The 23,756-nt window shown below is 46.1% G+C and overlaps 1 pseudogene; it reads right to left on the bottom strand.

The window, feature by feature from the left end:
- Window positions 1–272: 272 nt before the first annotated feature.
- Window positions 273–23,230, bottom strand: LOC135535752 (proteasome activator complex subunit 4A-like; annotated as a pseudogene).
- Between the last annotated feature and the right edge of the window lie 526 nt (window positions 23,231–23,756).

Here is a 23,756-nt window from a genome sequence, read left to right on the forward strand (position 1 = left end):
TTTGATTTCTTAAAAACGTTTGAAATATCCAATAAATGTCGTTCCACTTCATGATTGTGTCCCACTTATTGTTGATTCTTCACAAAAAATAAAATTTTATATCTTTATGTTTGAAGCCTGAAATGTGGCAAAAGGTCGCAAAGTTCAAGGGGGCCGAATACTTTCGCAAGGCACTGTATATATACACATACACATACATATATATATACATATATATATATATACATACATACATATATGTGTGTGTGTGTGTGTGCGCGTGTTTGCATTACCTCCAGCTGCTCGTCCTCCAGCAGGCGTATGACCAGTGCTCTGACGTCGTTGACAGCTCCCTGGTCGCTCATAAAGGTGAACAGGTTGTAGAAGACCATGATCTGTAGGTATGTCAGCACCGTGTAGCGAGCATGCCACGAACTGCTACCCGCTATCTGGAATATAACGGAACTATGTTAATATCATGACGGTAATGATCTGTAGGTATGTCAGCACCGTGTAGCGAGCATGCCACGAACTACTGTAACTCAATCCAGCATGTACCACAAACTACTGTAACATAATCCAGCATGTGCCACAAACTACTGTAACATAATCCAGAATGTACTACAAACTTATAAATAATCCAGAATGTACCACAAACTACTGTAACACCATCCAGCATGTACCACAAACTACTGTAACACCATCCAGCATGTACCACAAACTACTGTAACACCATCCAGCATGTACCACAAACTACTGTAACACCATCCAGCATGTACCACAAACTACTGCAGCATAACCTGGCATGTACCACAAACTGCTGCCGCTGCCATGTACCACAAATTATTGCCATCCAGTATGTACCACAAACTATTGTAACACCATCCAGCATGTACACAAACTACTGTAACACCATCCAGCATGTACCACAAACTACTGTAACACCATCCAGCATGTACCACAAACTACTGTAACACCATCCAGCATGTACCACAAAACTACTGTAACACCATCCAGCATGTACCAAACAACTGTAACACTGTATCCAGCATGTACCAAACTACTGTAACACCATCCAGCACAAAACAAACTACTGTAACACCATCAGCATGTACCACAAACTACTGTAACACCATCCAGCATGCACCACAAACTACTGTAACACCATCCAGCATGTACCACAAACTACTGTACGCCATCCATCATGTACCACAAACTACTGTAACACCATCCAGCATGTACCACAAACTATTGTAACACCATCAGCATGTACCAAACTACTGTACATAATCCAGCATGTGCCACAAACTACTGTAACACCATCCAGTGTGTACCACAAACTACTGTAACACCATCCAGCTTGTACCACAAACTACTGTAACATAATCCCAAGAGAACACCATCCAGTGTGTACCACAAACCACTGTAACACCATTCAGTGTGTACCACAAACTACTGTAACACCATCCAGTGTGTACCACAAACTACTGTAACATAGTCCCAAGAGAACACCATCCCACAAACTACTGTAACACCATCCAGTGTGTACCACAAACTACTGTAACATAGTCCCAAGAGAACACCATCCAGTGTGTACCCTGAAGCTACAGTAACATAGTCCCAAGAGAACACCATCCAGTGTGTACCACAAAACTAACTGTAACACCATCCAGTGTGTCACCACAAACTACTGTAACATAATCCCAAGAGAACACCATCCAGTGTGTACCACAAACTACAGTAACATAGTCCCAAGAGAACACCATCCAGTGTGTACCACAAACTACTACTAATCCCAAGAGAACACCATCCAGTGTGTACCACAAACTACTGTAACATAATCCCAAGAGAACACCATCCAAAGTGTGTACTACAAACTACTGTAACACCATCCAGTGTGTACCACAAACTACTGTACATAATCCCAAGAGAGTGTACCACAAACTACTGAAACATAATCCCAAGAGAACACCATCCAGTGTGTACCACAAACTACAGTAACATAATCAAGAGAACACCATCCAGTGTGTACCCACAAACTACAGTAACATAGTCCCAAGAGAACACCATCCTGTGTGTACCACAAACCACAGTAACATAATCCCAAGAAGACACCATCCAGCATGTACCCCAAACCTTACAGCAACTTCTAACAAACATTTTGCAGAGGCTCAGAGAGTTGATAGAAGCAGAGTCTTGACAATGGGGGGTTGACATGTTTTTTAACCATTTTCTCTTTGGAGATTGCAGTGAATGGAGAAAGTGGTTGTAGATGAGTTTGGCCTGTGTTTGTGTGTGTACACACCTCTTGCAAGGGCCAGCAGGACCAGTGGTATCTGCTCTGTGAGAAGTCCCTGGGACATCAGAGACAGACAGGTCTTTGCATCCCTCTTCAGCTCATCATAACTGTCATCATTCTCCACCGGACGATCTACAAGAGGAGACAGATGAGGGGTTGTTAGCATTCAGCCAGAGGATGATAGACCTCCCATCAGTCTGGTTCCTCTCAAGGTTTCTTCCTTCTTGACCCACCCACCTTGAACAGCAGGGGTAGCAACTGGAGCTGCTCTGGAACGGCCGTGGAGAAGGAGCGTCCAGCACTGGCCATCAGCCACTGAGTACTGAAAAACACATACATAACCTTTTTACATCGATGCTCTGGACGAAGGTCTTCATAACTAAACGTTTGGCACATTGAATTACTGAAATCTGCATCGTGCAGTGATCCAGTGAGCCGGGACACTTCTCTCTTGGCTTTACACCTGGGTTTATTAGCTCCATCAACTCTATCCCTGACCTGTCTTCAGTAGTTTGACAGACTGGGTTAGGGGTCATACCTGGGTTAGGGGTCGTACTGGTCTTTAGTAGTTTGATGGCCTGGGTTAGGGGTCGTACCGGCCTTTTGTAGTTTGATGGGTTAGAGGTCGTACCTGTTTTCAGTAGTTTGATGGGTTAGGGGTCGTACCTGTCTTCAGTAGTTTGATGGGTTAGGGGTCGTACCTGTCTTCAGTAGTTTGATGGGTTAGGGGTCGTACCTGTCTTCAGTAGTTTGATGGGTTAGGGTCGTATCTGTCTTCAGTAGTTTGATGGGTTAGAAGTCGTACCTGTCTTCAGTAGTTTGATGGGTTAGGGGTCGTACCTGTCTTCAGTAGTTTGATGGGTTAGGGGTCGTACCTGTCTTCAGTAGTTTGATGGGTTAGGGTCGTACCTGTCTTCAGTAGTTTGATGGGTTAGGGGTCGTACCTGTTTTCAGTAGTTTGATGGTTAGAGTCGTACCTGTCTTCAGTAGTTTGATGGGTTAAGGGTTGCTTCGCAGTTTGATGCCTGTCTTCAGTAGTTTGATGGGTTAGGGGTCGTACCTGTCTTCAGTAGTTTGATGGGTTAGAGGTTGTACCTGTCTTCAGTAGTTTGATGGGTTAGGGGTCGTACCTGTCTTCAGTAGTTTGATGGGTTAGGGGTCGTACCTGTCTTCAGTAGTTTGATGGGTTAGAGGTTGTACCTGTCTTCAGTAGTTTGATGGGTTAGGGTCGTATCTGTCTTCAGTAGTTTGATGGGTTAGGGTCGTACCTGTCTTCAGTAGTTTGATGGGTTAGGGGTCGTACCTGTCTTCAGTAGTTTGATGGGTTAGGAGTCGTACCTGTCTTCAGTAGTTTGATGGGTTAGGGGTCGTACCTGTCTTCAGTAGTTTGATGGGTTAGGAGTCGTACCTGTCTTCAGTAGTTTGATGGGTTAGGGGTCGTACCTGTCTTCAGTAGTTTGATGGGTTAGGGGTCGTACCTGTCTTCAGTAGTTTGATGGGTTAGGGGTCGTACCTGTCTTCAGTAGTTTGATGGGTTAGGGGTCGTACCTGTCTTCAGTAGTTTGATGGGTTAGGGGTCGTACCTGTCTTCAGTAGTTTGATGGGTTAGGGGTCGTACCTGTTTTCAGTAGTTTGATGGGTTAGGGGTTGTACCTGTCTTCAGTAGTTTGATGGGTTAGGGGTCGTACCTGTCTTCAGTAGTTTGATGGGTTAGGGGTCGTACCTGTCTTCAGTAGTTTGATGGGTTAGGGGTCGTACCTGTTTTCAGTAGTTTGATGGGTTAGGGGTCGTACCTGTCTTCAGTAGTTTGATGGCCTGTGTCCTCTCGTCCTGCTCCCCCACATCGTTCTCCTCTACCACGTGGTTCTGGATCTCCTCGTCCCCCTCCATCAGGGGTTTGAGGCGCAGCATTATTCGCTCTGTGAACTCCTTGATGCGGGGCGAGGCCGTGGGCTGGGTGTACGGCAGATTGACGTCTATCATGAAGATGTAGGTGAGGACGCTGAAGAAGACAGAGGAAACAGAGCGAAAGACGAGGCATAGGGAGATTAACACCTTTAGTTTAGTTAATTCATGAATCTAGATTTTTGTATTTTGGCCATCATTTTTTATGTATTCCTCTTTTTCAACTGTTTGCGGGTCTCTACCTCTTTCAGTACTCTCATGAATAATAAAATCAACAATTCTACCTGGTTTAACATGAATAAATAAAAAAGCATAAGGTGATCTCTTGGCCAACCTGTTTGAAAAATTCTGGACAAATGTTTACCTACTATGACTGACGTGTGGTTAGATAACTAGCTGAATGAACTATGACTGACGTGTGGTTAGATACCTAGCTGAATCAACTATGACTGACGTGTGGTTAGATACCTAGCTGAATGAAATATGACTGACGTGTGGTTAGATACCTAGCTGAATGAACTATGACTGACGTGTGGTTAGATACCTAGCTGAATCAACTATGACTGACGTGTGGTTAGATACCTAGCTGAATGAACTATGACTGACGTGTGGTTAGATACCTAGCTGAATGAACTATGACTGACGTGTGGTTAGATACCGAGCTGAATGAACTATGACTGACGTGTGGTTAGATACCGAGCTGAATGAACTATGACTGACGTGTGGTTAGATACCTAGCTGAATGAACTATGACTGACGTGTGGTTAGATACCTAGCTGAATGAACTATGACTGACGTGTGGTTAGATACCTGGCTGAATGAACTATGACTGATGTGTGGTTAGATACCTAGCTGAATGAACTATGACTGACGTGTGGTTAGATAGCTGAGACGATGGTGGTTAAATACCTAGCTGAATGAACTATGACTGACGTGTGGTTAGATACCTGGCTGAATGAACTATGACTGGCGTGTGGTTAGATAGCTGACGTGTGGTTAGATACCTAGCTGAATGAACTATGACTGACGTGTGGTTAGATACCTAGCTGAATGAACTATGACTGACGTGTGGTTAGATACCTAGCTGAATGAACTATGACTGACGTGTGGTTAGATACCTAGCTGAATGAACTATGACTGACGTGTGGTTAGATACCTAGCTGAATGAACTATGACTGACGTGTGGTTAGATAGCTGACGTGTGGTTAAATACCTAGCTGAATGAACTATGACTGACGTGTGGTTAGATACCTGGCTGAATGAACTATGACTGGCGTGTGGTTAGATAGCTGACGTGTGGTTAGATACCTAGCTGAATGAACTATGACTGACGTGTGGTTAGATACCTAGCTGAATGAACTATGACTGACGTGTGGTTAGATACCTAGCTGAATCAACTATGACTGACGTGTGGTTAGATACCTGGCTGAATGAACTATGACTGACGTGTGGTTAGATAGCTGACGTGTGGTTAGATACCTAGCTGAATGAACTATGACTGACGTGTGGTTAGATAGCTGACGAGTGGTTAGATACCGAGCTGAATGAACTATGACTGATGTGGTAAGTGGCAGTAAGCTATGGACAAGAGGGTCAGCAATGAAAATATTTGTGGAATGTGTAGGCGAGGTCCAACCTTCCGATGCGCTCACGGACGTTCTTGTAGACCTGTGTGAGTTTGGGCTCTAGGTACTGCAGCAGTCTGTGGAGCAGCTCAGGGACCCTCCACTCCTGTTGAGCCAGGCCCCCCTGCAGCACATACAGACGACTGGGCAGGAGAGAGGAGAGTTATACACACACCTAACCCTCCTGCTGAGTCAGGCTTCCCTGCAGAATATACAAACGACTGGACAGGAGAGTTATACACACACACACACCTAACCCTCCTGCTGAGTCAGGCTTCCCTGCAGAATATACAAACGACTGGACAGGAGAGTTACACGCACACACACACACACACCTAACCCTCCTGCTGAGTCAGGCTTCCCTGCAGAATATACAGAAGACTGGACAGGAGAGAGGAGAGTTATATACACACCTAACCCTAACGCTAAGTCAGGCCTCCCTGCAGAGTACACAGAAGACTGGACAGGAGAGAGGAGAGTTATATACACACCTAACCCTAACGCAGTAAGGAGCCTCCCTGCAGTGTACACAGAAAGACTGGACAGGAGAGAGGAGAGTTATATACACCTAACCCTAACGCTAAGTCAGGCCTCCCTGCAAGAGTACACAGAAGACTGGACAGGAGAGAGGAGAGTTATATACACACCCTAACCCTAACGCTAAGTCAGGCTTCCCTGCAGTGTACACAGAAGACTGGACAGGAGAGAGAGAGTTATATACACACCTAACCCTAACGCTAAGTCAGGCTTCCCTGCAGAGTACACAGAAGACTGACAGGAGAGAGGAGAGTTATATACACACCTAACCCTAACGCTAAGTCAGGCCTCCCTGCAGTGTACACAGAAGACTGGACAGGAGAGAGGAGAGAGTCAGGCCTCCCTGCAGAGCACACAGAAGACTGGACAGAGAGAGGAGAGTTATATACACACCTAACCCTAAGTCAGTCATTTACTCCCTGCAGTGTACACAGAAGACTGGACAGGAGAGAGGAGAGTTATACCTAACCCTAAGTCCAGGCCTCCCTGCAGTGTTACACAGAAGACTGGACAGGAGAGGAGAGTTATATACACACCTAACCTAACGCTAAGTCAGGCCTCCCTGCAGTGTACACAGAGACTGGACAGGAGAGAACAATAAAATATAATCAAAAGAAAGGAGGACCAAGGCACTCTTCATATTATTATTCTTGACTCACAGACAAACATTTTACAGACAAGAAACCATCATCGACCCAGACTCCATAGCTGTGTTCGAATACCCATACTAACATACTGTATACTACATACTTAATGGGTAGATACACTATATACTATTAGTTCATTTTAGCATACTGTAAACGAACAGTATCCTTTCAGTTGAGCGTACTTCGCCTGTCTACCGGCAGTTGATGCTGTTGCTATGCAACCTCTTGCTAGCTTGTTAGCATAACAAATGACTAGCTAGACTTTTTACGACTTCAGGTGTGTTCGTAAATTCAATCTGGAGTGCACTCTGGGCGTACGTAAATTCAGAGCGTTGTCAAATTGTCTGTTAGTAAATTCAGAGTGTTTGGCCCTCGGAGCATTCAGAGCGCACACTGGACCCTCTGGCCGAGGAGAAGGGTTGATCCTAGCGTTGGAATATACTGGGAAGTTTGACGCATTAGCCTACTAACGTTAGCTAGCTAGCTAACATACCGGTACATACCGCTGTAATGATATGTTGTGGTTTGTAAGGAAAGCGCAGCTAACAAATTTTCAGTCAATGTAACTTGTTTGAAAAGTCATTACTTTATTACATTGCTCAAAATTACTTAACATTTGTCATAATTAGTTAAAGCAATGAAATTGTATCTGCTCTCGTCGGACTTCGGCTCAAATCGGCTGCATATTCGTCGACATTTTCTTGAAATCTGAAACCGTTGTGAAGCCATGCCCATTCTCTGAAGAATTGTATTAATATTATGATTGTATTAATTGTATTGTGCTCTAAAATCACGGAAATAGTCCACTGCTTGTATACTTCATATTTTGGCGATTTTAGTATGACATCGGGAACTTTTGGCACACTAACTATATCATACTATGGCCAATAACTATATACTATGGCCAATAAGCATACTACATACTATGGCCAATAAGCATACTACATACTATGGCCAATAAGCATACTACATCCTATGGCCAATAAGCATACTACATCCTATGGCCAATAAGCATACTACATACTATGGCCAATAAGCATACTACATACTATGGCCAATAAGCATATCCATACTATGGCCAATAAGCATATCCATACTATGGCCAATAAGCATATCCATACTATGGCCAATAAGCATATCCATACTATGACCAATAAGCATATACATACTATGACCAATAAGCATACTACATACTATGGCCAATAAGCATACTACATACTATGGCCAATAAGCATACTCCATACTATGGCCAATAAGCATATCCATACTATGGCCAATAAGCATATCCATACTATGGCCAATAAGCATATCCATACTATGACCAATAAGCATATCCATACTATGGCCAATAAGCATATCCATACTATGGCCAATAAGCATATCTACATACTATGGCCAATAAGCATACTACATACTATGGCCAATAAGCATACTACATACTATGGCCAATAAGCATACTACATACTATGGCCAATAAGCACATACTACATACTATGGCCAATAAGCATATCCATACTATACATACTACATAAGCATACTCCATACTATGACAATAAGCATATCCATACTATGGCCAATAAGCATACTACATACTATGGCCAATAAGCATATACATACTATGGCCAATAAGCATATACATACTATGGCCAATAAGCATACTACATACTATGGCCAATAAGCATATCCATACTATGGCCAATAAGCATACATACTATGGCCAATAAGCATACTACATACTATGGCCAATAAGCATACTACATACTATGGCCAATAAGCATATCCATACTATGGCCAATAAGCATATCCATACTATGGCCAATAAGCATATACATACTATGGCCAATAAGCATATCCATACTATGGCCAATAAGCATATCCATACTCATGGCCAATAAGCATACTACATACTATGGCCAATAAGCATACTACATACTATGGCCAATAAGCATATCCATACTATGGCCAATAAGCATATCTACATACTATGGCCAATAAGCATACATATCCATACTATGGCCAATAAGCATATCCATACTATGGCCAATAAGCATATCCATACTATGGCCAATAAGCATATCCATACTATGGCCAATAAGCATATCCATACTATGGCCAATAAGCATACTACATACTATGGCCAATAAGCATATCCATACTATGGCCAATAAGCATACTACATACTATGGCCAATAAGCATATCCATACTATGGCCAATAAGCATACTACATACTATGGCCAATAAGCATATCCATACTATGGCCAATAAGCATATCCATACTATGGCCAATAAGCATATCCATACTATGGCCAATAAGCATATACATACTATGGCCAATAAGCATATCCATACTATGGCCAATAAGATATCCATACTATGGCCAATAAGCATATCCATACTATGGCCAATAAGCATACTACATATTCATTATGGCCAATAAGCATATCCATACTATGGCCAATAAGCATATCCATACTATGACCAATAAGCATATCCATACTATGGCCAATAAGCATATACATACTATGGCCAATAAGCATATCCATACTATGGCCATAAGCATATCCATACTATGGCCAATAAGCATATCCATACTATGGCCAATAAGCATATCCATACTATGGCCAATAAGCATACTACATACTATGGCCAATAAGCAATACTACATACTATGGCCAATAAGCATATCCATACTATGGCCAATAAGCATACTACATACTTATGGCCAATAAGCATATCCATACTATGGCCAATAAGCATATCCATACTATGGCCAATAAGCATATCCATACTATGGCCAATAAGCATATCCATACTATGGCCAATAAGCATATCCATACTATGGCCAATAAACATATCCATACTATGGCCAATAAGCATATACATACTATGGCCAATAAGCATACTCCATACTATAAGCATATCCATACTATGGCCACTGCTATTCACAATAAGCATATCCATATGGCCAATAAGCTATAGCCAATAAGCATACTACATACTATGGCCAATAAGCATATCCATACTATGGCCAATAAGCATATCCATACTATGGCCAATAAGCATATCCATACTATGGCCAATAAGCATATCCATACTATGGCCAATAAGCATACTACATACTATGGCCAATAAGCATATCCATACTATGGCCAATAAGCATATCCATACTATGGCCAATAAGCATACTACATACTATGGCCAATAAGCATATCCATACTATGGCCAATAAGCATACTACATACTATGGCCAATAAGCATATCCATACTATGGCCAATAAGCATATCCATACTATGGCCAATAAGCATACTACATACTATGGCCAATAAGCATATCCATACTATGGCCAATAAGCATATCCATACTATGGCCAATAAGCATTCTACATACTATGGCCAATACGCATATCCATACTATGGCCAATAAGCATATCCATACTATGGCCAATAAGCATACTACATACTATGGCCAATAAGCATACTACATACTATGGCCAATAAGCATACTACATACTATGGCCAATAAGCATACTACATACTATGGCCAATAAGCATATCCATACTATGGCCAATAAGCATACTACATACTATGGCCAATAAGCATACTCCATACTATGGCCAATAAGCATATCCATACTATGGCCAATAAGCATATCCATACTATGGCCAATAAGCATACTACATACTCAATTTAAAACACAAAAAGTAAAGGTAGTATGAGTATTCAAACACAGCTCATCTCTTCCATGCAGGACAAGTCATCTGGGCACATATGGAGCAGAATAAATACACCCTTCCACACAAACACCAAGACACTAATAGGATGAGAATTAAAGGAGGCAAAGTGTTTCCTTACCAGGCGTCTACGAAGGATCCCCCCTCCCCGTTGACTGGAGATTCCATCAGCATTTCAAACAACCAGTGGAGCTTCCTGGGGTCTCTGCTCTCCTGTACAACACAACCAACCTAAAGTAAACATCTGTTCTCCTGTACAATAACAAGGTCAAATTTCAACAGCATGGAAGCAGGAAATTAACAGGCCAGACAAGTACTAGACAGGAGATTCAGGAGGCTATTTCTCAATATCTGTACAAAATTCTTCACTCTTCGCTTTTTTCTCAAAATGCATTGGAAGAGAAGATCCAAGGTCCCCTCCCATTCAGGCCTTCTCATCTAATGCGTTTTGATAAGGAAACAAGGAGAGAGGATGCATTTGGGACTAGAGGAACTACCAATTGAGAAAGGGCCTGAAAGAAATGGACTGCTGAATGGGAGGGATGGGAGGGCTAGCAGCTTACACAGGCTGTGGCGATGCAGGTGCCCCAGTCAGCGTATGTTTCTACAGTGATGTTGTTCAGAGCTGTACGGATCAGAGGACACAGCAGCTCCCACAGACTCTCCACCTGGGAGGGGAACATAGGTCAAAGGTCAAGGACTTAACAAATATTCAACTTTTATTTATTGAGGTAAGTCAGTTAAGAACAAATGCTTATTTGCAACGAGGTCCGGCAGTACTGATTATAAGCATGGTGTGTGACCACAGCGTATGTCTCTCTCCTCTACCTTCCCATAGCTCCAGTGTGTTCCTTCCTCTCCCCTACCTTGCCATAGCTCCAGTGTGTTCCTTCCTCTCCTCTACCTTGCCATAGCTCCAGTGTGTTCCTTCCTCTCCCCTACCTTTCCATAGCTCCAGTGTGTTCCTTCCTCTCCCCTACCTTTCCATAGCTCCAGTGTGTTCCTTCCTCTCCTCTACCTTGCCATAGCTCCAGTGTGTTCCTTCCTCTCCCCTACCTTGCCATAGCTCCAGTGTGTTCCTTCCTCTCCCCTACCTTGCCATAGCTCCAGTGTGTTCCTTCCTCTCCCCTACCTTGCCATAGCTCCAGTGTGTTCCTTCCTCTCCCCTACCTTGCCATAGCTCCAGTGTGTTCCTTCCTCTCCTCAACCTTGCCATATCTCCAGTGTGTTCCTTCCTCTCCTCTACCTTGCCATATCTCCAGTGTGTTCCTTCCTCTCCCCTACCTTTCCATAGCTCCAGTGTGTTCCTTCCTCTCCTCTACCTTGCCATAGCTCCAGTGTGTTCCTTCCTCTCCTCAACCTTGCCATATCTCCAGTGTGTTCCTTCCTCTCCTCAACCTTGCCATATCTCCAGTGTGTTCCTTCCTCTCCTCTACCTTGCCATAGCTCCAGTGTGTTCCTTCCTCTCCTCTACCTTTCCATAGCTCCAGTGTGTTCCTTCCTCTCCTCTACCTTTCCATAGCTCCAGTGTGTTCCTTCCTCTCCCCTACCTTGCCATAGCTCCAGTGTGTTCCTTCCTCTCCTCAACCTTTCCATAGCTCCAGTGTGTTCCTTCCTCTCCCCTACCTTTCCATAGCTCCAGTGTGTTCCTTCCTCTCCTCAACCTTTCCATAGCTCCAGTGTGTTCCTTCCTCTCCCCTACCTTTCCATAGCTCCAGTGTGTTCCTTCCTCTCCCCTACCTTTCCATAGCTCCAGTGTGTTCCTTCCTCTCCCCTACCTTGCCATAGCTCCAGTGTGTTCCTTCCTCTCCCCTACCTTGCCATAGCTCCAGTGTGTTCCTTCCTCTCCTCTACCTTTCCATAGCTCCAGTGTGTTCCTTCCTCTCCTCTACCTTTCCATAGCTCCAGTGTGTTCCTTCCTCTCCTCTACCTTTCCATAGCTCCAGTGTGTTCCTTCCTCTCCCCTACCTTGCCATAGCTCCAGTGCTTGCTGCCTCTGATCAGTCCAGAGGTGATCTCTGCTACACAGCGCTGTTTGCTCTCGTGTGTGTCGGCCACCAGACGCTCCATGTGTGGTTTCAACAGTGGTAGGAAGGCATCGTTGAAGTTCCGGAACAGGCCCTGAGGGATAGAGGAGAGGAATAAAACAGAGTTAGGGAAGCCTGATTCCTAACTAGTGTTGCCATATCAGAAATCCTGGTTGGAGGATTCTGGGTGTCCTGCTTATTCCAGGAAACTTCCAGACGTGTTTTCTAGAAAACTGGGGATTTTGGATTACCAGTTACCAGTACAGGGTCAATGTGCAGGTGTTACGAGGTAATAACTTGTCTTTATACAGAGAGTACCAGCACTAAGTCAATGTGCAGGTGTTACGAGGTAATAACTTGTCTATATACAGGAAGTACCAGCACTAAGTCAATGTGCAGGTGTTACGAGGTAATAACTTGTCTATATACAGGAAGTACCAGCACTAAGTCAATGTGCAGGTGTTACGAGGTAATAACTTGTCTATATACAGGAAGTACCAGCACTAAGTCAATGTGCAGGTGTTACGAGGTAATAACTTGTCTATATACAGAGAGTACCAGCACTAAGTCAATGTGCAGGTGTTACGAGGTAATAACTTGTCTATATACTGGAAGTACCAGTACTAAGTCAATGTGCAGGTGTTACGAGGTAATAACTTGTCTATATACAGGAAGTACCAGCACTAAGTCAATGTGCAGGTGTTACGAGGTAATAACTTGTCTATATACAGGAAGTACCAGCACTAAGTCAATGTGCAGGTGTTACGAGGTAATAACTTGTCTATATACAGGAAGTACCAGCACTAAGTCAATGTGCAGGTGTTACGAGGTAATAACTTGTCTATATACAGGAAGTACCAGCACTAAGTCAATGTGCAGGTGTTACAAGGTAATAACTTGTCTATATACAGGAAGTACCAGTACTAAGTCAATGTGCAGGTGTTACGAGGTAATAACTTGTCTATATACAGGGAGTACCAGTACTAAGTCAATATGCACATGTACAAGCTAAAAACAATTTATTATTAATATTAACACATGGGATAAACAAATGTACAGTCAATAACACAATTGAAACAAACCACAATAGAAAAATCTATATACAGTGTGTGCAAATGTAGTAAGATTAGGGAGGTAAGGCAATAAATAGGCCATAGTGGCGAAATAATTACAATTTGCATTAACACTGGAGTGATAGATGTTCAGATGATGATGTGCAAGTAGAGATACTAGGGTGCAAAAAGAGAAAAAATAAGTTCAGTAGTCAGTACTTCGCTAGGTGAGTGGGGGAGACAGTGCTTAGAATGCTAGCGGGCCGGGGGAAGAAGATGGGTCTTCGGCAACATTGCAATGGAAAAGCCAGGTGCGACCACTTCTGCAGACCAGTCGTGCTAGATCGGCGGGTCTCCGCGTCGACAACTAAGGGTCCAGACCAATTGGCAAGAGGTATTGTAGCCCTAGAATTAGCTGGTATATGGGCCTAGCTCAAGGCTAACTGGTGCTTGGGGGTAGAAGCTGTTCAGGGTCCTGTTGGTTCCAGGCTTGGTGCATCTGTACAGTTTGCCATGCGGTAGCAGAAAGAACAGTCTATGACTTGGGTGTCTGGAGTCTGACAATTCTTTGGGCCTTCCTCTAACACCGCCTGGTATAGGAGGTCCGGGAGGGCCCATGTCAAACCTTTTCAGTGTTGGTTGGTGTGGAGCCTGTTTGTCTTGCTGACGTTGAGGGAGAGGTTGTTGTACTGGCACCACACTTCCAGGTCTCTGCCGTCCTACTTATAGGCTGTCTCATTGGATCCATTTGTAGAAGGTGTTCAGTCCCAGGGTCCTTAGCTTAGTGATGAGCTTGAGGGCACTATGTTGTTGAACGCTGAGCTGTAGTCAATGAACAGCATACTCACAGCATGTTCCTGTCCAGGTGGGAGAGGGCAGTGGGGATGCTTTGCCTGTTTGATGGCTCGTCAGAAGTCATTGAGGGAGTTCTCATAAGCTTCCGGATTGGTGTCCCACTTCTTGAAAGCGTCCGGCTCTAGCCTTCAGCTCAGTGCGGATATTGCCTGTAATCCATGGCTTCTGGTTGGGATATGTGTGTACGTTCACTGTGGGGACGATGTCATAGATGCACTTATTAATAAAGCTGGTGACTGATGTGGTAAACTCCTCAATGCCATCGGATGAATAACGGAACATATTCCAGTCTGTGGTAGCACAACAGTCCTGTAGCTAAGCATCCGCTTCACCAGACCACTTCCTTATTGGGCGCGTCACTGGTACTTCCTGTTTGAGTTTTTGTTTGTAAGCAGGAATCAGGAGGATAAAGTTGTGGTCGGATTAACCAACTGGAGGGCGAGGGAGAGCTTTGTATGAATTTCTGTGTGTGGAGTAAAGGAGATCTAGAGCTTATTTTCGTCGAGTTGCATAAGTGACATGCTGGTAGAAATGAGGTATGAGTTCAGTTTGCCTACATTAAAATCACAGGCCAATCAGAGCGCGTCTCCTAGATGAGCATTTTCTTGTTTGCTTATGGCCTTATACAGCTCATTGAGTGTAGTCTTGGTTGTTGTGTGGTAAATAGACAGCTACAAAACATTTATAAAAACTATGGTCTACATCTATGATATTAAGGTATTCAAAGCGAGCAGAACCTCAAGACTTCCCTTAATATTAGAGATCACGCACCAGCTGTTGTTAACCATGAGACACACCTCCCCCCATTATGTCAGATACATAAAATACAGCTAGATGTATATCATTATCCCTGTCCTTGTTCAGCCCCGACGCCGAGAAACATAGGACATTACAGTTCTTAAGGTCCGTTGATAGGATCGTCTCGAATGGCACTTGTCCAGTCTGTTCTCCTGTGATTGTACATTCGCCCAATAGAACAGAGCGTATAGGCGGTTTATATAGTCTCAGTAGTTTCGTCAGGGTGCCCACAGGTCTCTCCCGTCATCTCTTTCTCTTCCGAGAGTTGGTGGTCCTGCGCCACCGACTTGTTAGTAGAAAATATGATCAAAATTGAGGTTATTGATCGCTGTGCTGATGTCCAGAAGTTATTTTTGGTCATAGGAAATGATGGAAGAAACATTATGTATAAATAAAGTTAAGATCCAGTGAAAAAAAAGAGAAACACCCAAAATAGCAGACTTGGTCAGGGCCTGTAAAGCGACAGCTGTCCATTAAGCACCATTCCACCATTCCAACCATATTCTTAGCCTACAAAAACTGTCTAGGTTCATTCTCAAGTCTTCCCTCGTTTCGTAGCTTCTATCTTTCATGCTCACCCAGTTTACATTTGAAAAAGTCAGAGGGAAGCAAAGGAGACCATTGAAGAGAGGAAACAAGGTATCAATGAGGGTTCAGGAAAGACCTTTGAGATTGGGTGAGTGTTAAATCCTGATCTGTGTCTCCCTCACCTTGAAAGGCAGAACCTGCGGGGACTGAACTTGTCCTTGCCCTTGCGGTCTCAGAGAGGAACTCAATCAGCTGGTTGATGAATCCTGGATCTGAGAAGTGGTCGTAGATGATCTGCTCTCGCTGGAGGAAGAAACGAAACAGTTATAACAGTGGACATGAGATATCACCTTTTACAGTAGAGGATGTTACATACATTTTCCAAGAGTGAGAGAACGCATTCCTGATTCTCTACCCTTCAGCCAAGTGTGCCGTTGTCACTCCCACTCATGCATTTCAAAAGCATTGGAAGCATGCATGGCTGGAGGAGTTTCCACCATATTCCTTACACTAATAAATTCATTTTACATCCATGAGGGGAGTGTAGGAGTGCACACTTCGGGACAAGGGTAGAGCACCGGACTGTGGCCATTGTGGTGTGTGTGTGTCATCTCCTCACCTCTGTCATCTCCTCCCTGTGACAGTCCTTGTTTGGGCTGCTCCTCAGAAGAGAGCGTACATCATGAGTTTCTGTGGCCAGCTGTAGTATCCCCAGTGAGTCTTCTCTACAAGCGTACAGCCCTCCCAGTCCTGCTGGAGTGCAGGCAGACTGCTACTGTTATACTGGAGCCACTGGTTATCAGGCCTGTCCCCTGCTATCAAACCAGCCAGCTCTTTCATACCACCTGGTAGAGAAGGGAAGAGGAGGAAGAGGAGGAGGAAGAGAGATGACCATGAGGTTACTGTTATACTGGAGCCACTGGTTATCAGGCTGTCCCCTGCTATCATCAGACCAGCCAGCTCTTTCATACCACCTGGTAGAGAGGGGAAGAGGAGGAAGAAAGGAGAGGGAAGAGAGATGACCATGAGGTTACTGTTATACTGGAGCCACTGGTTATCAGGCCTGTCCCCTGCTATCAGACCAGCCAGCTCTTTCATACCACCTGGTAGAGAGGGGAAGAGGAGGAAGAGAGATGACCATGAGGTTAGAAGGGAAGAGATGACCATGAGGTTACTGTTATACTGGAGCCACTGGTTATCAGGCCTGTCCCCTGCTATCAAACCAGCCAGCTCTTTCATACCACCTGGTAGAGGGGAAGAAGAGGAAGAGGAGGAGAGGGAAGAGATGACCATGAGGTTACTGTTATACTGGAGCCACTGGACCTATGAGCCAGCTCTTTCATACCACCTGGTAGAGAGAGGAAGAGGAGGAGGAAGAAGGAGAGAGGGAAGAGAGATGACCATGAGGTTACTGTTATGCTGGAGCCACTGGTTATCAGGCCTGTCCTGCTATCAAACCAGCCAGCTCTTTCATACCACCTGATAGAGAGGGAGAGAGGAGGAAGAAGGAGAGAGGGAAGAGAGATGACCATGAGGTTACTGTTATACTGGAGCCACTGGTTATCAGGCCTGTCCCCTGCTATCAAACCAGCCAGCTCTTTCATACCACCTGGTAGAGAGGGAAGAAGAGGAAGAAGGAGAGAGGGAAGAGAGATGACCATGAGGTTACTGTTATACTGGAGCCACTGGTTATCAGGCCTGTCCCCCTGCTATCAAACCAGCCAGCTCTTTCATACCACCTGGTAGAGAGGGAAGAGGAGGAAGAAGGAGAGAGGGAAGAGAGATGACCATGAGGTTACTGTTATACTGGAGCCACTGGTTATCAGGCCTGTCCCCTGCTATCAAACCAGCCAGCTCTTTCATACCACCTGGTAGAGAGGGAAGAAGAGGAAGAAGGAGAGAGGGAAGAGAGATGACCATGAGGTTACTGTTATACTGGAGCCACTGGTTATCAGGCCTGTCCCCTGCTATCAGACCACTTGGTAGAGAGGGAAGAGGAGGAAGAAGGAGAGAGGGAAGAGAGATGACCATGAGGTTACTGTTATACTGGAGCCACTGGTTATCAGGCCTGTCCCCTGCTATCAGACCACTTGGTAGAGAGGGAAGAAGAGGAAGAAGGAGAGGGAAGAGAGATGACCATGAGGTTACTGTTATACTGGAGCCACTGGTTATCAGGCCTGTCCCCCTGCTATCAGACCACTTGGTAGAGAGGGAAGAAAGGAAGAAGGAGAGAGGAAGAGAGATGACCATGAGGTTACTGTTATACTGGAGCCACTGGTTATCAGGCCTGTCCCCTGCTATCAAACCAGCCAGCTCTTTCATACCACCTGGTAGAGAGGGAAGAGGAGGAAGAAGGAGAGAGGGAAGAGAGATGACCATGAGGTTACTGTTATACTGGAGCCACTGGTTATCAGGCCTGTCCCCTGCTATCAAACCAGCCAGCTCTTTCATACCACCTGGTAGAGAGGGAAGAGGAGGAAGAAGGAGAGAGGGAAGAGAGATGACCATGAGGTTACTGTTATACTGGAGCCACTGGTTATCAGGCCTGTCCCCTGCTATCAAACCACTTGGTAGAGAGGGAGAGGTGGTGAGATAAGCTGCATGTATCTGTTACAGGGTTCTCACAGGCAGTGGCAAGTTAAATTCCAGGACTTAAGTACTTTTTCAAGCACTAACATTTATCTTTAGGATCATCAATTTGCAGTCGTGAATATTATGTGATTGTTTCTAGTCGCCACCAGATGGCAGTATATCGCCACAACCTCACAACTACCGAACAAGTTCTATGCAATAATACGTTGTTTCAGTTACTTACTACATATATGAGTGGTAAGTCAGCACTAATGACGATGTCATTTAAGTATTGATGAGCAGAATTTAATGGATATGCCTACTGGTGTGCACACAATTCCTATTCACATTACTACACAATTCCAGCTTAATGACTGTGCTGTAGACTGGCAGCTTTAGTGTTGCCGGTCAGGAGAAGAGCGGGTGGGCTGTGTGAAGAAAACGGCACATGAATGACAACCAGAATGGCAGGAGCACGGCTGCCACTTGATAAAGCAGAAAAATTGCAGGCTCCCCCGTGAAGCTCTGGAGGTTGTTGCAGAAAAAGTCACAATGTAGAACAGGCACTAGCGCAGAATGCAGCATTGTCATTCCCTTCATGTGGCTCTTCAGGGCTTATTCACCCAATGACAAACTTTGAGTCATTTTTTGCACCTTACAAGGAGTGGGTTGGAGGGGTCCAATGATGTAGTGGTGAGTAAACTACACTGAACAGAATTACAACATGTAAAGTGTTGGTCCAATGTTTCATGAGCTGAAAAAAGATTCCAAGGCAGAATTGAATCTACATTGTGCATTTCAGCTGTGGATGTGAGGTATGGCCTGGCTGAGTGGCATTGTGGTGGGAATGAGCGAGCCCGCCTGGCAAACACAGAGCTAAACACGTGGGGAAATACAACCGCTAGTCTGCCTGAAATTCATTTGCAAGACCAATACATTTTTCTAATATTTTTCATAATATATTTGAAAATGATCTGTTCTCACCTCATTTTAACTCAAGTACTTTTCAAGTACCAACAAAAGGTCTGATTATCAAGGTATTCCGGTACTTGAATTTCAGAGTGCCAAATTCAAGCAGTTTAAGCACCTTGTGCAAACCCTGCTGTTATAAATCTGACCAGGGGTCAAATAGTATTTGTTTTCTTTCAAATGCTTTGATTCAGCCTGCCTGGAGTGCCAGGTGGACAGGGTTTGCAATTTTGGGACTATTCCTTTGGCTCTACAGCGCCAGAGCAAACACAATCAACCGCAGTTCAAAACAAATATTATTTAAACCCAGGTAAATGGACTGGTGAGGAGACAAAGTGCAGGTTACTTACAGAGCGTGTTGGGGCTGACTGGTACTTTTCTGTGTGGCCTCTTGAGTTGCTTCATGATCCCTGCCACAGCTGATATCGCCACCTAGTGGGGAAATAAATGCATGGATAAAGATGTTTCTATCTTACAATGAAATACCAAAATGATTCAAGTCCACAGCAGAGGTGAGAATATACATGTATAAAGATAAGTGTATTTGTGTGTGAAATGTTGTTGACTGCTGCCATCTTGAAGAGATCTCTTTTACTTTATCTCAATGTAGTGAATGAAACTGAACGCATGACTGAGTGTCAATGATTCTACGTGTGTATGGACAAAGTGTATGGACAGAGAGTGTATGGACAGAGAGGTTGCTGTGGCAGTGCCCACCTTGCGGACCAGGAGGGAGTCATGGTTGAGGCTCTTGACGAAGAAAAGGACAGCGGGGGAGGGGAGGGGGTGGTCATCCCTCAGTAACAGAGACATGAAGCCAATGGCAATGTGCTCAAACTTCCAGGGCCTGCAACATAAAGCAGGTGTGTTCAGGAGGTGGAAAATGTTTTGAAACTGCCTGAAGTCGTCCATTAGGAACAGACATTTTGGTATTTCGTGGAATTTTAAATGTTGAAGATAGAAATGTAAGAAATAGAGCCGACAGGATATTATTGTAACGTCGGTCAGTCATCGGGACGAGGTGAACCTGCAGGCCCCAGTCATCGGGACGAGGTGAACCTGCAGGCCTCAGTCATCGAGACGAGGTGAACCTGCAGGCCTCAGTCATCGGGACGAGGTGAACCTGCAGGCCTCAGTCATCGAGACGAGGTGAACCTGCAGGCCTCAGTCATGGGGACGAGGTGAACCTGCAGGCCTCAGTCATGGGGACGAGGTGAACCTGCAGGCCTCAGTCATCGGGACGAGGTGAACCTGCAGGCCTCAGTCATCGGGACGAGGTGAACCTACATGTTTCTGTCATCGGGACGAGGTGAACCTACATGTTTCTGTCATCGGGACGAGGTGAACCCGCAGGCCTCAGTCATGGGGACGAGGTGAACCCGCAGGCCTCGGTCATCGGGACGAGGTGAACCTGCAGGCCTCAGTCATCGGGACGAGGTGAACCCGCAGGCCTCAGTCATCGGGACGAGGTGAACCTGCAGGCCTCAGTCATCGGGACGAGGTGAACCTGCAGGCCTCAGTCATCGGGACGAGGTGAACCTGCAGGCCTCAGTCATCGGGACGAGGTGAACCTGCAGGCCTCAGTCATCGGGACGAGGTGAACCTACAGGCCTCAGTCATGGGGATGAGGTGAACCTGCAGGCCTCAGTCATCGGGACGAGGTGAACCTGCAGGCCTCAGTCATCGGGACGAGGTGAACCTGCAGGCCTCAGTCATCGGGACGAGGTGAACCTGCAGGCCTCAGTCATGGGGATGAGGTGAACCTGCAGGCCTCAGTCATGGGGATGAGGTGAACCTGCAGGCCTCAGTCATCGGGACGAGGTGAACCTGCAGGCCTCAGTCATCGGGACGAGGTGAACCTGCAGGCCTCAGTCATCGGGACGAGGTGAACCTACAGGCCTCAGTCATCGGGATGAGGTGAACCTGCAGGCCTCAGTCATCGGGACGAGGTGAACCTGCAGGCCTCAGTCATCGGGACGAGGTGAACCTACATGTTTCTGTCATCGGGACGAGGTGAACCCGCAGGCCTCAGTCATGGGGACGAGGTGAACCTGCAGGCCTCAGTCATCGGGACGAGGTGAACCTACATGTTTCTGTCATCGGGACGAGGTGAACCCGCAGGCCTCGGTCATGGGGACGAGGTGAACCCGCAGGCCTCGGTCATCGGGACGAGGTGAACCCGCAGGCCTCAGTCATCGGGACGAGGTGAACCTGCAGGCCTCAGTCATCGGGACGAGGTGAACCTGCAGGCCTCAGTCATCGGGACGAGGTGAACCTACAGGCCTCAGTCATCGGGACGAGGTGAACCTGCAGGCCTCAGTCATCGGGACGAGGTGAACCTGCAGGCCTCAGTCATCGGGACGAGGTGAACCTACAGGCCTCAGTCATCGGGACGAGGTGAACCTACATGTTTCTGTCATCGGGGACGAGGTGAACCCGCAGGCCTCAGTCATCGGGACGAGGTGAACCTGCAGGCCTCAGTCATCGGGACGAGGTGAACCTACATGTTTCTGTCATCGGGACGAGGTGAACCCGCAGGCCTCAGTCATGGGGACGAGGTGAACCCGCAGGCCTCGGTCATCGGGACGAGGTGAACCCGCAGGCCTCAATCATCGGGACGAGGTGAACCTACAGGCCTCAGTCATCGGGACGAGGTGAACCTGCAGGCCTCAGTCATCGGGACGAGGTGAACCTACAGGCCTCAGTCATCGGGACGAGGTGAACCTGCAGGCCTCAGTCATCGGGACGAGGTGAACCTGCAGGCCTCAGTCATCGGGACGAGGTGAACCTACACGTTTCTGTCATCGGGATGAGGTGAACCTACATGTTTCTGTCATCGGGATGAGGTGAACCTACATGTTTCTGTCATCGGGGTGAGGTGAACCTACATGTTTCTGTCATTGAGGCGGTCCAGAAGTTCACCAACCAGCTTGTCATATTTCCTGAGGGAGACAGCACAGTAGTAGTTTGGAAAGTGTGTGGACATTATACTGTAGACATAACTGAGCGATTAGTTTAACAATGGGAACTGGTCGACCTTTGCTAGTGTAATAATACACCAATACAAATGCAAGTTGATGATTTTGTGCACAGTCCAACAACAGTATGGTAGTGTTTATTCTTTAGCTGGACACCTCTTCTTGCTGTCTGATAAAATAGATATGTACTCACTGTTCAGAGTCTAAGTTCTTCTCCTCCTGCTTCCTGAGGCCCTCTGCTTCTTCTTGGTCTGAGGGGACAGGTTCCGGGGGCAGAGGAACACCAGAGGTCTGGAGCTGCACCGCCACCGCACGGCATTCTGATGGGATCTACATTACAGTTAAGAGGTTAAATCATATATTATTATACATGTTATATAGGACGAGGTCTCGAGCTGCAGTAATGATGTCGTGACGTTATTACTTTCACTTCAGATCAAGTTGACATGGTGTCATTAAAACCCAGATGGTTGTAATGATAATTTTGACCAATGGAAAGGCAGGAAGAGACTCTTACAGCAAAGTCTATGCCGATGGTCTCGTACTGGCGGTGGATCTTGTCAGCGAGGTCGTCGAACAGGCGGACGATGGAGGGCTTCTCCAGGGACATAGCTGAGCTAAGTCCTGAGCGGACGATGGCAGGCCAGGTCAGGGTGATGCAGTCCCAGTCGTGCAGGTTGGCCAGGCACACCCCACTGTGGTTCCCCAAGAGACAGTATAAGGCACCCTAGAGAGAGAGAGAGAGAGAGAGAGAGAGAGAGAGAGAGAGAGAGAGAGAGAACGCGAGCGAGAGGAGAGAGAACGCGACGAAGGAGAGAGAAGCAGCGAGGGAGAGAAGAACGCGAGCGAGAGGAGAGAGAGCGAGCGAGAAGGAGAGAGGAGCGCGAGCGAGAGGAGAGAGAGCGACGAGAGGAGAGGAGCGAGCGGAGAGGGAGGAGAGAGACGGGAGGAGAGAGACGCGAGCGAGAAGAGCCGAGAGAGAGAAGAGCGCCCGAGAGGAGAGAGCGCCCGTGAGAGAGAGAGAGCGCCCGTGAGGAGAGAGAGGCGCCCGAGAGGAGAGAGAGAAAGCGCCCGAGAGAGAGAGAGAGCGCCCGAGAGGAGAGAGAGAGAGCGCCCGAGAGGGAGAGAGCGATAGGAGAGAGCGCCCGAGAGGGAGAGAGAGCCCGAGATGAGAGAAGAGAGCGCCCGAGAGGAGAGAGAGCGCCCGAGAGGAGAGAGAGAGCGCCCGAGAGGAGAGAGAGCGCCCGAGGAGA

The sequence above is a fragment of the Oncorhynchus masou genome, unplaced genomic scaffold (assembly GCF_036934945.1).
Source record: "Oncorhynchus masou masou isolate Uvic2021 unplaced genomic scaffold, UVic_Omas_1.1 unplaced_scaffold_5094, whole genome shotgun sequence".
NCBI lineage: Eukaryota > Metazoa > Chordata > Actinopteri > Salmoniformes > Salmonidae > Oncorhynchus > Oncorhynchus masou.